The sequence below is a fragment of the Bubalus kerabau genome, chromosome 11 (genome assembly GCF_029407905.1).
Source record: "Bubalus kerabau isolate K-KA32 ecotype Philippines breed swamp buffalo chromosome 11, PCC_UOA_SB_1v2, whole genome shotgun sequence".
Lineage (NCBI taxonomy): Eukaryota > Metazoa > Chordata > Mammalia > Artiodactyla > Bovidae > Bubalus > Bubalus kerabau.
In genome coordinates this window covers 91,087,393-91,100,629 of record NC_073634.1, presented here as the reverse complement: position 1 = coordinate 91,100,629, position 13,237 = coordinate 91,087,393, and positions in this window count along the sequence as shown.

Below are 13,237 nucleotides of genomic sequence, written 5' to 3'. Positions count from 1 at the left end.
CCAGCTATCTATTTTATACATGGTAGTATATATAAGTCAATGGTGCTTTCTCCATTCGTCCCTCTCTCTCTTTCCCTTGCAGTGACCCCAAGTTCATTCTCGACATCTGCGTCTCCACTCCTTCCCTGCAAATAGATTCGTTAAAGCCATTTTTCTAGATTCCATATATATATATATTTCATATATCTGTGTTAATATATAATATTTGTTTTTCTCTTTATGACTTACTTCACTCTGTATAACGGGCTCTAGGTTCATCCACCTCACTAGAGCTAACTCAAATTTGTTCTCTTTTACAGCTGAGCAATATTCCACTGTATATTTGTATCACATCTTCTTTATCCATTCATCTCTAGATGGACATCTAGGTTGCTTCCATGTCCTGGCTATTGTAAATAGTGCTGCGATGAACACTGGGGTGCACGTGTCCTTTAGAATTGTAAAAGTATAAATAAAGGATTTTACTTGTCTTATACGCATATGATTTGCAATGTACATATATTTACAGGCTTCCCTGGTGACTGAGATGGTAAACATATTGCCTACCATGCAGGAGACCCAGGTTCAATCCCTGGAGAAGAGAATGGCAACCTGGTCCAGTGTTCTTGCCTGGAGAGCTCTATGGACAGAGGAGCCTGGGAAGCCACAGTCCATGGGGTTGCAAAGAGTTGGACATGACTAACATACACACACACACACATATTTACAGTATATATCAGATAACAGTACACTCAGGTGAGTAATTGAATATGCACACAGAAAAGAGAAAAAAATAAATCATGGTTTTCAGTTAAAAGGAAAAGCAAGTAAATGTTGAAAAAGCCACAGGAAAGGGAGCCAGATTTCTCTGAAGGAATGCCCGTATTTTTTAAGTGAGCACAAAAATACTCATCTCTGTTGCATACGGTTCATCTATGATAAACCAGATGAACAGCCTACCCACGTTTTATGAACCAGATTGCCCTCCAGTGTGGAAAAAAGTGTCCCAGTGAGAGCCAGCAGCAAAATCCTCTGTTTCATTTTGCAATTCTAATTTCCATGAAAAGATGTTAAGTTTAAAACTCTGAGGTGGAGACTTTTCTTTTTACTATCGAGAAGGCAGAAGATATTTCATATTATTTCATATTCATTCTGATCATCATAAGCAAAATGAGAAGGTTAAAGTAGAAGTATAAGGCGCAGGGGAGGAAAGATCTGGATTCGTTTGTGAATTTTGTCAGACCTAAATATTTTTTGGAGAATGCTTTTTGCTATATTACATAAGTTATCCTTTTGAAATGTTTATAATTAACATATATTAAAGAAAGTAAAGCAGCACGGAGTTGAAATTTGTTGTTGTTCAGTTGCTAAGTCATGTCCGACTCTCCGTGACTCCCTGAACTGCAGCATGCCAGGCTTCCCTGTCCTTCACTGTCTCCTGGAGTTTGCTCAAAATTCATATCCATTGAGTCAGCGATGCTATCCAACCATCTCACCCTCTGTCTCCCTCTTCTACTCCTGCCCTCAATCTTTCCCAGTATCAGGGTCTTTTCCAATGAGTCGGCTCTTCACATCAGGTGGCCAAAGTACTGCAGAAATTTATCTTCCCCTTAATCTAGCAAAATATGTCTTTAGCCAACATACACGTTTGTTCCTCTGCTGTTTGCTCAGAAGGAAGAATATTTGCTGAAAACATCCTTGGTGAAGGCTTTCAGCGTGAAAAGGCTTTCAGTTGATGCTATGAAGAGAGACAAGAGAAATAGAACTTTAAAAACTGGGCTGCAAAACCCTTGTTTCCATTTTGAATGACATAAGCTCTGGGGCAATCCCTGAAATGAGAAATGATGGAATGACACCTAACAAACTGCTCTGCTGGGGAGCTGTGTCCCACAGTGACATTGTGATGTGGAGGGGACCTGCCGGCTGTTTGAAGCACCTTGGAAGAGAAGGTTCAGGACCACCTCTAAAACACTGACTGGACTCTTGGTGTTGAATCCAAAGTTTCAGAATAATATCTCTAAGTGAAATGGAAGTCATTCAGTCATGTTTGACTCTTTCCGGCCCCATGGACTATACAGTCCATGGAATTCTCCAGGCAAGAATACTGGAGTGGGTAGCCTTTACCTTGTCCTGGTGATCTTCCCAACCCAGGGATCGAACCAAGGTCTCCCACATTGCAGGCAGATTCTTTACCAGCTGACCCACAAGGGAAGCCCAACAATACTGGAGTGGGCAGCCTATCCCTTCTCTAGCGAATCTTCCAGACCCAGGAATTGAATCGGGGTCTCCCGCATTGAAGGCGAATAATAACTCTAAGAAGGTATCCCATTTTTTTAGGGCACAAAGAAAGGAAAATGAATTCGTTTACATGAATTCCATTCCAGTCCTTCTTAGTTCACTGATTTCTAGAATGTTGATGTTCACTCTTGTCATCTCCTGTTTGACCACTTCCAATTTGCCTTGATTCATGGACCTAACATTCCAGGTTCCTATGCAATATTGCTCTTTACAGATTCAGTTAAATCTGAATTTAACTCAGATGACCATTATATCTACTACTGTGGGCAGGAATCCCTTAGAAGAAATGGAGTAGCCATCATAGGCAACAAAAGAGTCCAAAATGCAGTACTTGGATGCAATCTCAAAAATGACAAAATGATCTCTGTTCGTTTCCAAGGCAAACCATTCAATATCACAGTAATCCAAGTCTATGCCCCAACCAGTAACGCTGAAGAAGCTGAAGTTGAACAGTTCTATGAAGACCTACAAGACCTTCTAGAACTAACACCCCAAAAAGATGTCCTTTTCATTACAGGGGACTGGAATGCAAAAGTAAGAAGTCAAGAAACACCTGGAGTAACAGGCAAATTTGGCCTTGGAGTACAGAATGAAGCAGGGCAAAGGCTAATAGAGTTCCGCCAACAGAATGGTTCCACACTGGTCATAGCAAACACCCTCTTCCAACAACACAAGAGAAGACTCTACACGTGGACATCAACAGATGGTGGACATCACATGGACATCACCAGATGAAGTGGGTAGCCTATCCCTTCTCCAGCAGATCTTCCCAACCTAGGAATCCAGCCGGGGTCTCCTGCATTGCAGACGTATTCTTTACCAATTGAGCTATCAGGGAAGCCCTCTAAAGGGCAGAAGCTATCTCTATTTCAGATTCCTGTCCCTGGTCTATAGCACAGAATTTGAGGCCTTACAAATAGCTGTGAAAAGAAGGGAAGCAAAAAGCAAAGGAGAAAAGGAGAGATATACCCATTTGAATGCAGAGTTCCAAAGAATAGCAAGGAGAGATAAGAAAGCCTTCCTCAGTGATCAATGCAAAAAATTAGAGGAAAACAATAGAATGGGAAAGACTAGAGATCTCTTCAAGAAAATTAGAGATACCAAGGGAACATTTCATGCAAAGATGGGCTCAATAAAGGACAGAAATGGTAGGGACCTAGCAGAAGGAGAAGATATTAAGAAGAGGTGGCAAGAACACACAGAAGAACTGTACAAAAAAGATCTTCATGACCCAGATAATCACGATGGTGTGATCACTCACCTAGAGCCAGACATCCTAGAATGTAAAGTCAAGTGGGCCTTAGGAAGCCTCATTATGAACAAAGCTAGTGGAGGTGATGGAATGCCAGTTGAGCTATTTCAAACCCTGAAAGATGATGCTTTGAAAGTGTTGCACTCAATATGCCAGCAAATTTGGAAAACTCAGCAGTGGCCACAGGACTGGAAAGTGAAAGTGAAGTCGCTCAGTCATGTCCAACTCTTTGCGACCCATGGACTTTAGCCCACCAAGCTCCTCCGTCCATGGGATTCTCCAGGCAAGAATACTGGAGTAGGGTGCCATTGGACTGGAAAAGATCTGGGCATACCAGATCAGTCGGTGATGCCATCCAGCTATCTGTCATCCCCTTCTCCTCCTGCCCCAAATCCCTCCCAGCATCAAAGTCTTTTCCAATGAGTCAACTCTTCGCATGAGGTGGACCAAGTATTGGAGTTTCAGCTTTAGCATCAGTCCTTCCAAAGAACACCCAGGACTGATCTCCTTTAGGATGGACTGGTTGGATCTTTTGAAGTCCAAGCAACTCTCAAGAGTCTTCTCCAACACCACAGTTCAAAAGCATCAATTCTTCTGCGCTCAGCTTTCTTCACAGTCCAACTCTCACATCCATACATAACCACTGGAAAAACCATAGCCTTGACTAGATGGACCTTTGTTGGCAAAGTAATGTCTCTGCTTTTGAATATGCTATCTAGGTTGGTCATAACTTTCCTTCCAAGGAGTAAGCGTCTTTTAATTTCATGGCTGCAATCACCATCTGCAGTGATTTTGGAGCCCAGGAAAATAAAGTCAGCCACTGTTTCCACTGTTTCCCCATCTATTTCCCATGAACTGATGGGACCGGATGCCATGATCTTAGTTTTCTGAATGCTGAGCTTTAAGCCAACTTTTTCACTCTCCTCTCTCACTTTCATCAAGAGGCTTTTGAGTTCCTCTTCACTTTCTGCCATAAGGGTGGTATCATCTGCATATCTGAGGTTATTGATATTTCTCCCAGCAATCCTGATTCCAGCTTATGCTTCTTCCAGGCCAGCGTTTTTCAAGATGTACTCTGCATAGAAGTTAAATAAGCAGGGTGACAATATACAGCCTTGACGTACTCCCTTTCCTATTTGGAACCAGTCTGTTGTTCCATGTCCAGTTCTAACTGTTGCTTCCTGACCTGCATATAGGTTTCTCAAGAGGCAGGTCAGGTGGTCTGGTATTCCCATCTCTTTCAGAATTTTCCACTGTTTATTGTGATCCACACAGTCAAAGGCTTTAGCATAGTCAATAAAGAGCTGGATGTTAGTTAAAACAATAACATATTTTATTCAAGACCACTGAAATAGAGAGAAAGAGACTTCGGTCCAGAACGGTGCTTAAGTCTCAGTATACTACATAGGTAAGTAGGAATTCACAGTGAAGGAGCAGGGCAGGGGTCAGTGGGTGGAAAATTGCTGAGAGAAAATACCAGAATCAAGAGGGATTCTGGCTGAACTGATCTAGCAGGATTATTGCTGGAGGCACGCCAGGGGGATCAGACATCTCAGGTGAGTAGTGGAGGATGAGAAACCTGATTATATAACTGTGGTGATCAGATATGGAGGATGGGGTGCTTTCTAAACTGACCTAGCTGGATTCTTACTAAGATTGGGTAATTCAGACAGAAGTTTAAAAGCAGGGCTTGTCTGTAAAGTTCAGGGGAGCATGAACAGAGTTTGGTCAAGGAAAGAATCTGTGTCACCTTTTCCAAAATGGATCTGATGCAGAGTACCATAAAAATGATGACCCTGGCGATGCAGGGGTAAAGAATCTGCCTGCCAATGCGGTAGACACAGGTTCGATCCCTGGGTTGGGAAGATCCCCTGGAGCAGGAAATGGCAACCCACACCAGTATTTTTGCCTGGGAAATCCCATGGGCCAAGTAGCCTGGAGGGCTACAGGCTTAGCGACTAAACAACAATAACCAACCATATAAATAATGACTGTAATAAAAATCAGTTATGTAACAACAAGAATAAAGTGACCAAGAATTAGTGAGGGAAGTTAAGAAAAAAACTATAATAGATATCTTGGGCTGAGAATCTACTGCAAATAAGGACAAACCCAGCTCTGAGTTTCTTGGGGAAGAAAGCAGGGAGGGAAACACAGAGTGTTTTTATTGCCTGACAAAGTGAAACATTCCAATTCATCATGAAACAAGCATTTTCTGGCTCTCGTGTCTGAGCCAAACTTCTCCGGTTGGTAGACAGCATGAATCGCTCTGGACAATGTCCTCCCAGTAGGCTCACAAACAGGGCACAGAAGTTCTACTTAGGGCTGTTTCTTGTATGGCCTTTTGATAAAAGCTGAGGCATAATGTGAAGTTTTATTCTATGACTTAGGTGCCAAGGGGATTCCAGCTGACTCCACGCTTTCTAGAGATTTGATCTGATATGGGGAGAAAACTTACAGAACCTTGAGGAACAAGGCCCTTCCAAGTACCATTTATCTCAGCTGGACTTTTGACAAGAACTTTGTGCGGACAGTTCCTTACTTGCGTATCCAATAAGTATCTGAAGGATGTACCAGTGTTGCACACAGAAGGGAGATCAAAATGGTCGAGTTACCAGATGTGAGGTGCCCTTTTCGTGAACAGTGAGGAATCTGCGTTGAAAAATTTTCAATGTGATGTATTTTAAAGAGATAACTGGTGATCAACAATGCTTTCTGCGTAGTGGGAGTCACTCTGGCTTTACCTTGTTGACATGACTTCTACTTGATTTGGCTCCCAAACAGAGATATAGAGGATCCACAAAGACTGCCAAGTCACTTCAGTCGTGTCCGACTCTGTGTGACCCCATAGATGGCAGCCCATCAGGCTCCCCCGCCCCTGGGATTCTCCAGGCAAGAACACTGGAGTGGGTTGCCATTTCCTTCTCCAATGCATGAAAGTGAAAAGTGAAAGTGAAGTCGCTCAGTTGTGTCCGACTCTCAGCGACCCCATGGACTGCAGCCTACCAGGCTCCTCCATCCATGGGATTTTCCAGACAAGAGTACTGGAGTGGGGTGCCATCGCCTTCTCCACAAAGACTTCACAGTCCAAAAACTGTGGCCATGTGGATAGCCATCATCCACATGTGGCCACTTTAAGTTAATTAAAATTATGTAATTCCCTGGAGCTCCAGTGGTTAGGACTCCGTGCTTCCAATGCAAGAGGCAAGGATTCTATCCCTGGTCAGGGTTAAGTTCCCACATGCCTCCCAGCTTGGCCAAAAGAAAAATTATTTAAACAAAACTAAAGATTCAGCTCTATTACAAATCCCGTTGCACTGGCCACATTTAAAGTCCTACGTAGCCACAAGTGGCCAGTGGCTAGAAGACTAGACAGAGCAGAGAGAGAGAGGGCAGTCTCACCATCACAGAAAATTCTATTGGACAGCACTGCTCTAAGAAATCAAATGTATGGGCTATTAATATAAGCAATAACATCTGTAAAGTCATAGCTAAGAGGATTAGTGGAATTGGTGACCATTGGAATGAACCAGAGACCCCAAGAGAAAGACTTCCAGTCTAAGGGAAAAACAAAAATAGATTAAAATAGTAATTTATGTGCGGCTAGAGGAGGAGTCATGTGCATTAATCACAAGGACTGTGGCCATAAAGATCAAGGTCTAGGAGAAGGACAGTCATCAGACCAAAATGAAATGTGACAGGAAATGCCCAGAAGGGAATGTTTGGAGGTAGAACTTTCTATTTATGGCATAAAGAAGTGTTCTATAATCTGATCACTTCAGAAGGTGTGGACTTAAAATGTCCTAAGGATTTCTTTATTTTCAGAACTCCTCTGAGTCTTTGACAGCTTGATAATCTCTGAGATGTATGCAGTGTTCCTCCTCCTTATTTGAACTTGGGGTCTTTGCAAAGTGAGTTATGTTCAGGGCAACCCTCTTGAGGGTTAGCAAGAATGCAAAACTTGACCATGGTCGTGCCTCTAGGAAGTTGTACAGCTAGGATGCAGAGTTTATCTTCAGAGCCTGAGCTCTTAGCATTATATGTGGTTCAACTTTTTAGAGCTGTGCGCTCTAACTTCCTTCCTACGATGGAGGTGTATTTTAACAAGCTGTTCCAACAAGGTCATTGCAGGCATAGTAAGAAAGAAGGTGTGCCTGGGGAAACATAGCTGGGAAAACAACTGCTTCTGAACGTGTGGGAGGGTTGGGAGGCTGCTTTATCAAGTCCCAGCTTTCCTCCATGACTGTCTCCATTTGAAAGTCTCTGACACTTGAAACTTCACACTTCAAAAATCAGGGTCTCGTCTTCCTCTTCAAATAGTGGTAGGACACTCCTGGTCCTCCACTTTTATACTCTTCAGTAAATCTTTATACAAACTCAATTGTTTAACAACACCTTCCAAACTGTCCAATCCATCTACCTTTTTCTTCTCAATTCTTTTGTCCTTAAGATCTCTAAAAATGTTTCTTCTAAACAAATTTATTCCAGTAAAACTGCAGTTCCAATATGCAATGTATTCTTATTCTGAGTACCAAATTTCACATTTTGGTTTCTGAATTACTGTTTGAGATAATTGGCTGGTTTTTAAACATGGTATTTATCTTCAGTGAAAGTGGTATGTTTTTCTTAAGCGATCCACACTCAGACATATACACATTTTTATGTGTTCATAGATCAACTTCAGATATTATAACTGACTATCCTTTAGCATCTATGGAATAATGCTCTATTGTATGAGATATGCTATTTGTGGATCAACTAATAAAAGCTTAAAAGTAAAAAAAAAGTTTCTTCTTTGCCATTTCCACTTCATTAGGTCTGATTAGAAGTGCAGGGAACTCTCTGGCAAGCCAGTGGTTTGGGAACTCATGCTTTCACTGCCAAGGGTGAGGGTTCAATCCCTGGTCAGGGAACTAAGATCCTGCAAGCTACACAGTGCAGGAAAAAAAAAAGGTGCCTCACTCTAGTCAAACATCAAATAAGAAGGCAAGTACATTTTATATGTTCACAGCAGGGACTTATTATTTCTAAGGACTAGTTTCCAGAAGCTACTTGTAGTCTTAATTACTCCCTAGAGGAACATCTTATTATCAATTATATCAAAGTCAAAATCATCTATTTAGCATTTAGATAGATAAGTGTTAAGTGTGAGTCACTCAGTCGTGTCTGACTCTTTCTGACCCCAAGAATTGTAGCCCACCAGACTCCTCTCTCGATGAAATTCTCCAGGCAAGAATATTGGAGTGGATTGCCGTTCCTTTCTCCCAGGGATCTTCCTGACCCAGGGATGAAACCCACGTCTCCTGCATTGCAGGCAGAATCTTTACCATCTAAGCTCCGAGTAGATAATGTCCAACAATTCTACTGGATAGATCAACTTGTTCACATGATCTGGAGGTTGTTGGTTGTCTTGTGAATAGCTTAGCTGGACCTTACTAAATGCAGTTGAACTCAAAGTTGTCTTTTTTACAGATGTGCTGCATTGCACAGGAAGTTGGCATTGATAATTTATTTCTTTCTGAAAAAATCTCTTAGGCCTTTCATGCTTTAGAGAGTGAAATTTTGACCTCAGTGTCGTGACAGTCTGAACGTTTGAAGAGATTAAGAATACTAGTGATTTTTAAGTATGTGATGGGAAAATGGTAATAAAGTAGTTGTTTATTTCCCATGTTTATTGGAATATTCATTGTTTTACATGTTTGGGCTTCGTCAGTAAATAAAACAAAGTTCTTGCTCTTAATTCAAGGATAGATGGATATTAACAACTTGGAAAGGTACATTTTATTTATGTGTGTATTTATTTTTACTTTTTGGCTGCCACCACACACAGCATACAGAATCTTAGTTTCCCAGCCAGGATTGGAACCCATGCCCTCCGCAGTGGAAGAGTGGAATTTTAACCACTGGACCAGAGAAGTCCCTGTATTTTAAGTAATAAAGCCAAACATGAAAAAAATCCAAGAATTTTGTATCCAGTGGTGGATTGGGTTTAACAATTGACTCTGGAAAAATTAAAGAGATCTTACTTGTGCTGTTCGATGACGTGGTGTAAATAGTCCCACTGTGGCCAATTTCAGCATCAAGGAGATGTCACTGAATGCAGAGTTAGGAATACCTATGTAAACACAGCTCTCAGGCACTGTGTGAGCCAACTCCAGCACACCATGGAATCCGAATCAACTCTGTTATCATCTAGATTTTCAGATGGCTCCAGAAAGAAAGTTATTTTAAAGAAAACTGGAGGGGGAAAAAAGCAAAAAAAAAAAAAAAAGCCCTAAAATATACAAAAATACTACATAAATAATATTTATAAGTAAGACCTCTTTACTCGTTTAATTTGCTATAAAGAATAACAAGTTCTGTAAAGGCTCTATTCGTGTACAGTTTAAACCTTTAAAAGTGAGAAAAAAAATTTTCAAGCACCTTTTCTATCTGAAACCCTTCTACTCATTCCTAGCCAAATTGTGCAGTTAATCACAAAATTTTAGTGACAATTTTTCATCAATGAAGAACAATGACCATTTATTGAGTCCCTAGTATATGGGCTAGGTATTTTAATGTGTTTTCTGGATAGTAAGTCTGCAAAGTAGCTATTATCCCACTTTAACAATAAAGAAACTGAGATTCTAAGACATCAGTTTACCCATTAATAATATCGCCCACTAGTAAATTCAATCTAAGATTCAAACCAATGCCTATCCAGTTCAAATACCTGTGTTTTTTTCCTGTTGAAAGCCATTGGTTTATGAACTGGGTCAAAATAAAATCTAATTTTCAGAAATGCTTGATGTATTTATTAATTCTCTGGACACGTAGGTCTTAGGACTCTAAGGAAAGTAAAGGAGAGTGGAGTCGCTCAGTCGTGTCCGACTCTTTAAGACCCCATGGACTGTAGTCTACCAGGCTCCTCTGTCCATGGGATTTTCCAGGCAATAGTACTGGAGTAGATTGCCATTTCCTTCTCCAAGGGATCTTCCTGAGCCAGGGATCAAACCCGGGTCTCCCGCATTGTAGACAGATGCTTTACCGTCTGAGCCACTAAAGTAGGAGGTAATTTTATATTTTTTTATTCATGCTGATGCCTTTATGGGTGATTTTTTAAATTTATTTTTTAATTGGAGGAAAACTGCTTTACAATGTTGTGTTGGTTTCTGCCACACCACAACGCAAATCAGTCATAATTATACATGTATCACCTCCATCTTGAGCCTCCCTCCCTTCCCCTCACCTCACCCTTCTAGACCATCACAGAGCACCAGGCTGGGCTCCCTGTGTTATCTAGCACCTTCTCACCAGCTCTCTATTTTAAAAACACATGGTAGTGTATATATGTCCATGCGACTGTCTCCGTTGGTCCCACTTTTTCCTCCCCGCACTGTGTCCATAAGTAATTTTAAAGTCACGGAGTCAGGTTCCCTGGCGTAGATTTACCCATTAGCTGCCCTGGAGCACCATGGCAACAAAGCACACCTCATTAGGCCTGCAGGCGGGGCCTCTGGTGTTTATTCATCCCACAATGCCTCCTACGTTGTTGAATATTCTACTGGGGGTGGGGGACACCTAGGGGTGGAGGGGGTGGGGTCCAACCCTGGGCAGTAAAATGCAATCCTTCTTCCTAATCCTACACAAAAGTAGCTCAGTGCTTCCCATGCAACTGGGACACACGGGGACTCTGAATCCCTCTAGTGAACCCTCAAAAGCAATGGATACTCTAAATAAAGTAATAGAATTTTACAACTGGAGAGGACTTCAGAGGTTATTTAGTTCAACCTCTCATGAGCGTGTGCATGCTTAGTCGCTCCAGGGTGTCAACTCTTTTCAACCCTTTGGACTGTAGCCTGCCAGGCTCATGTCAAGACAAAGACAACAAGGCTCAGTGACTTTCCAAAAGCCTTATAAGTGGTTTGCAACCCAACCCATGTGCCACTGACATCTAGTCCCGTCAGGCACTCTTTCCACCAGGCCCTGTGGTACTCTCTTTCTGATGAAACCAGCAAATACTAGTCCCCAGGGGGGACATTTTAGAGTTAATATCTTGAGGGGAGCAATAGAATGGTATAAAAAGCACCCCAAAATCCCAAGTTTTCATAGCACAATGAGTAAAATGGCACAATAACAATATCTGTACTTTCCTACACAACTGAAATTTCCCCTACCAACATGGTAAGCTTAATAGTAATGCCTTAAGGGTTTATAACATTTTATAATTTGTGGAATACTTTTTCACTTATTATGTCATGGTTATGAAACGTATTAAGTAGCCAGGGAACCTGGGTTTGATTCCTGAGTTGCCAAGATCCCCTGTAGAAGGAAATGGTAACCCACTCCAGTATTCTTGCCTGGAGAATTCCATGGACAGAGGAGCCTGGCAGGCTACAGTCTATGGGGTCACAAGAGTCGGACAAGACTGAGCGACTAAGCACACACACACACACATTTTATAAGTGAGGAAACTGAAGTTCAAAGTTCAGATGTCTTGCCACATGATAAGTGACAAAGAGGGGACCAGAGCTTTGGTCTACCTCCTACTCCAGTGCTTTTTTCTCATAATATCTAAGAAGGGGCAACAGAATAATGGACTTTGATAGATTCACATTAAAGAAAACCAAGGAACACAGCTCTCATTTAGAGACTTTATCCAAGATGATATATACCATCTGCTGCTGAGGCCCAAGACCCAAGCATTTCACACACTAGTCTTCCGCCCACAATATAGGGTTCATTGCACCTTTGTCACTTCCATGAAGAGAACATTTGTTTATATACACAAATATGCATACACCTCTCCAAATCTGGCAAACATTCTGCGAGGTAGTGCAAATGGAAAATCTAATATCTCAAAAGTGTTTTGCTTCTGCCAAATTCAAACCCCATGCATCTGTGTAATGCATCTTTTTCCATCCCTTGTATAATGAGTTTGAATCTTTAAGAAGTTGCATCCTCACAAATAGAGGTAATAGAGACTCTCTCGTGAGCCTTTGATGAAATAATTATCTGGCAGTTAACAAGCAAAGCCCTTCCTGCCAACTTGGAAACACACCCAGAAAAGAGCTGGGGAAAATTTCAACCTACAGTTTCAGAGTTTGACCCTTGAAATGTGAATTACAAGAAATTATGGTTAAAAGAGAAATATCTATTTTCATGAAGGCGGGGCAGAATTTCAGTGTATCTTCTAGTGAGTATGCTTATGCTCTCTCCTGTGTCTGGGGAGAAAAGATTCTAACACTTACCGTTAGGATATCATGCCATAATTGAGGGTGGAGGATGTAAAACAGATGTCAGGAGAACTTTCTGCTCTTGCTTACCTAGATAATAATTTGCTTTACTCTCTTTGAGTGTGTCAAAAGTATTTACTGTTGTAAACGCCCATAAATTCATTTATAGATTTTAGATTGTAAAGATTTCAAAGCAGAATTCATTAATCTTGATGCATCTATTAAGGAAATACCTAGTCACTACAGAGTATGTGGAAATGCAGAAAGACTTAAAAAAGAAAAACATCACCCAAAGGCATTTGTTATATTCTTAAGGATGCAATTGAAAGAGTTGGATAAACCATCTTTGTTTCCATGCTTTTTGGTCATATCATTTTCCCTGGGCCAGTTATTAAATATATTATGGAAGTAATTCTAATCTGCTTCTGAATTCAAATTGTGTAGCCTCTGCCAAATACTATCTCAACATGCTTCAGAATCCTGGCTATATATA